The sequence below is a fragment of the Sciurus carolinensis genome, unplaced genomic scaffold (assembly GCF_902686445.1).
Source record: "Sciurus carolinensis unplaced genomic scaffold, mSciCar1.2, whole genome shotgun sequence".
NCBI classification, from domain to species: Eukaryota; Metazoa; Chordata; class Mammalia; order Rodentia; family Sciuridae; genus Sciurus; species Sciurus carolinensis.
The window spans coordinates 172,244-176,776 of record NW_025920131.1 but is presented as its reverse complement, the minus strand read 5'-3'; the positions used below and the strand labels follow the sequence as shown (position 1 = coordinate 176,776).

At 36.4% G+C, this 4,533-nt stretch overlaps 1 pseudogene; it reads left to right on the top strand.

Moving 5' to 3' along the window:
- Positions 1–422: 422 nt before the first annotated feature.
- Positions 423–4,533, top strand: LOC124974085 (transmembrane protein 41B-like; annotated as a pseudogene).

The following is a 4,533-nucleotide window of genomic DNA, read 5'->3' as shown; positions in this document are numbered from 1 at the left end:
CCAGCCCTCTCTATTAGCCTGACCTGGTCCACCCCATACTCCGTAGCCACGCAGACTGGCTTCACCTACTCTGATGGCACCATGTGATGACACAATGTGGTCTTGATTGCCTCAACCTTACCCCATGGCAAAACTACCCAGTCAGGTCTGTGAAGATTTCTTGGGACAGAACTTGAGAAAATGAGAGTCAACAGTAAAGAAATTTTTTCCAACAGAATCAATTATTAAAAATAAAAACAAACATGTAAGGGAAATTGGATGTCCTCTTCTCTAAATTCTTTCAAATGTCCCCATGTGCCCGGCATGGAGGCACACACCTGTATTCTCAGCAGCTCGGGAAGCTGAGGCAGGAAGATCAAGAGTTTAAAGTAGGTTAAGGGGTGCAGCACCACCCTCTTCTCTCCATTTCCATTGCAGCAGCCATGGCAAAAGGCAGAGTTGCTGAAAGATCACAGGCTACAGCTCTCCAGACAACCCCAATGGGGGATGGGAACGCGGGGACACGGGCCCTGAGGCAACAGGTGGCAGAGACCACGTGAAGGAAAAAGCCTGGGCAGAAGCTGGGTCAGCAAGAATGTCACTCCTTATATTGGTGTCTATTTTCTTGTCTGCAGCATTTGTTGTTTTTGGTATATAAAAATTTCCCTCGGCTTAGTGAGTAAATATACTCAGAACTGAAAATGTCTAGATATATGTGAGATGAAAGTGAATTAAAAGCTGAACTTACTTTAAGCAACACCTATCATGATGATTGTGTCTCAGTTCTCATGGCTTGTAGCAAGTTCATATCAGCACTGTTATATAAATACTTGTTTCAGGACTGGTATTCTGGCTCAGTAGGAGCACTTGCCTAGCATGTGTGAGACACTGTGGATCCTCAGCACCACATAAAAATAAATAAAATAAAAGGTGTTGTGTCTATCTACAATTAAAAAAAAAACTTGTTTCCAAATTTGCCTCTTGATTGTCTATGTAAGGTTTTCCTAGCTTTGCTCGTCTAATAAGGCCTCATCTTTCCAATGGCTTCCAAAATTTTAAAAAAATATAACCACAAAAGAAAAGACAAATTAATATCATGAACCTTCTCTCTCTCTCTCTCTCTCTCACACACACACACACACAATTGTGTGAGCACACATATATATGTTGGGGGTTGAGGGTACCAAGGATTAAAACTCTGGGGCATTCAATCACTGAGTCACATCCCCAGCCCTTTTAATTAATAAATAAATTAGTTAATTAATTTTAAATTTTGAGACAGGGTCTCTCTAAGTTGCTTTAGGCCTTAAGTTGCTGAGGCTGACCTCAAACTGGCAATTCTCCTACTTCTGCCTCCTGAGATTCTGGGATTATAGGCATGTGCCCCTGTATCTGGCTACAATTGCAAATAATTAAAATTAATTAGGACTGAGGATATAGCTCAGTGACAGAGTACATGTTTAGCATGAGCAAGACCCTGGTTTCAATCCCTAGAATGGAAAAAAACAGCAAATAACAACAATGAAGTTTCATGAAATTGATGGTGTTTCTAGTATTTTCTATTTGTTTCGTTTGTTTAGTGTTACTGACCAAGTAAATTTATTTTATAGTTCATCCTAGATATGGACATGGTTTGAATAAAATGGGTTTTTTTCTTTTTTCCTATCCCTGTTTTCTCCCTTTGTACTCTTCCTTGCTTTCAGTTTTTGTCTGCTTTTATTCATCCATTTCCTTTTTACCATATCTCTTGTCTTCTAGCTTTTTCCCTCTGTTTTATGGAAATCATCTAGCCTGGATAGATAACTTTTTACAATGAAGTTGATCTTGTAAAAGATTATATCTAGTACACATTCATAATTCCTTAGCAAAAATCTTGGTAAATGTTTTTCAGAATTTAGAAATTTTCCACTTTGGAAGGATAACACATAATATGTGAGCCTCCAGTAGAATCTAGAGTAGCATCTCATAATACAGTATATTAATATCTATGCAATAAAGCCCACATAATAACACTAAACATTATAAAAGACTATGACTAACTTTACTAACAAATTTTTGCTGACAAATTAAATTTTTGCTGACAAATTAAAACTAAGAAATTTTAGTTTTCAGAATCATTTTTATCTTAGGAAAGACCTGAAACCTATTTTAGGAGGTCAAAATATCCCAGGGCTATTTTACCACCCTAATACCACCCTGGCATAATCATAGATTATATAAAGAATTATAAAAATATGTTTAGACTTTAACCAAGGCCAGCCTGAAATGGTAGTAGATATCTGTGAAATGGGGTTTCAAGGCATCAGAAAGTTTATGTGGCCTCTAAGTTCCTTTTATTCACAGTCTGTCCCCATCCCACCTCCAACTAGGGAAGAACACAGGGCCTTGTGCATGCTAGACAGATGTTATACCACCTAGCTACATTCCCACTTCCTTATTCACAGTTATTTATGCTTTAAATTTTTATTTTTTTTAAATTTTTACAGACTACATTTTGATTCGTTGTATCCAAATGGGGTACATCATTTTGTTTCTATGGTTGTACACTATGTAGGTTCATACCATTTGTGTAATCATACTTGTACATAGTGTAATGATGTCTGTCTCATTCCACCATTTTCATACCCCTCCCTCATTTCCCTATATGTAGTCTAAAGTTCCTCCATTCTTCTCTTAGCCCCTAACCCCATTATATCATCATCCACTTGAAATTTTATAGTTAAACTTAATAATTTTTATTATTATTATATATTCATTTATTTTCTGTGGTAATGGAATTGAACTAAGGAACTTACACATGCTTGGCAAGGACTCTACCACTGAACTACATTCCTAGCTCTAGTATTTTATTTTCCTACTTCAGCATCAATGCTTTTAGGATGGTGGCAAGTTATGTTGCTAAGTTAACATTACCATGATTTAATTTTATATCCTTTCTACTTTTGTTTATCAAGGAGTAGGAAATAGAATTGATTGAAAGAGGGAAAGAACAGACTCCAAATTAAGGCTGTCTTTGTTCCCATTCTTCTCTAAGAATAACATATTACTTGTATAAAGTAATGTACTATTACAAAGCTATTACATATGTGCATATGAGCATGCCCATGCAGGCATACTCAGAATCTTTTTATTTATTCATTTTGGTACTGGGAATTGAACCCAGAGATACTTGACCATTGAGCCACATCCCCAGCTCCCCACCCCTGGTCCTTTTTTATATTTTATTTAGAGGCAGGGTGTCCCTGAGTTACTTAGGGTCTTGCTGAGTTGCTAAGGCTGACTTTGAACTTTGATCCTCCTGCCTCAGCCTCCTGATCTGCTGGAATTACAGGCTGGTGCTACCACGTTGGGAACCAGGTATTTTTAGAGGATTTAATAAAGCAGCATTCAGCTGGGCATGGTGGCGTACTCCTGTAGTTCTTGCCACTCAGGATGCTGAGAGGGGAAAGATCACTTGGCTCCACATTTTGGGACCAACTGGAAACAAAAGTGAGAACCTGGCTCAGCAGTTAGTAAATAAAATTAAAAAGTAGCACTCTATCATTGTTCTACAGATTGCACAAATACATATTGAACATAAGGATGAACCTGGGTTTGTAGCTTGTACCACAACTTGAGAAACTTAGGCAAGAAGATTATGAGTTTGAGAGCAGCCTGGGCAACTTAGCAAGACCCTCTCTCAAAAGAAAAGGGCTGAGAATGTAGAGTGTTCCTGGGTTTAATCTCCAGTACCAACAACAACAATAACAACAATGAAAAGCAACCAAGTCACAAAGATGATTATTTGAGGCTTTTACAAGTAAGAAATCCAAACAAGGCACCAAATTTAAAGTAAAATTAATAGAAAAGGAAAAGTGTTTTAACTTTTTTCCTGAACTATGAACTGGGATATTTCAGAAAAGTGTGAATGGTAAATTTGTTGAAAGCTTTACTTAATTTCCATTTTGAATGATTACTGATTTCAGATTATCAAGAGGATTAACCAAAATGATGTTAAATATGTTTTTAATATGGTAACATCAGTGGTTCATTTTTTAATGGTAAACTTAAATTTTAAGCCAATTATTGGAGGTAATGTTTTTAACCTTAAGTTTGGGTCATCCTAGACTGTCATATGTAGATTATATCTTGAGAGAAATTTAAAAACAATTAATTTACAGATTCCTGAACATGAAAAAATTGTTAATTTGGCTTTAACAAAGATCAGGGCATCAGATCATCTTGGCTAAAACTCTGTTTTAATCTTAACTTCAATTTTTTTTTTTTTAATGTGCAGGGGATTTGAACCTAAGGCCTTGTGCTTGCAAGCCAAGCACTCTACCAACTGAGCTATATCCCCCGCCCTTAACTTCAATTTTATGATGGCAAAATTCGATTTAAAATTTTTCACTTTAATTTTATTTCTTCAGAGAAGAAAGAGTGAATATGAAGGTTCCCAGAGATATGGATGATGCCAAGGCTTTAGGAAAAGTTTTATCCAAATATAAGGACACCTTTTATGTACAAGTTCTTGTAGCTTATTTTCCTACATATATTTTGTATCCTTTAAACTGA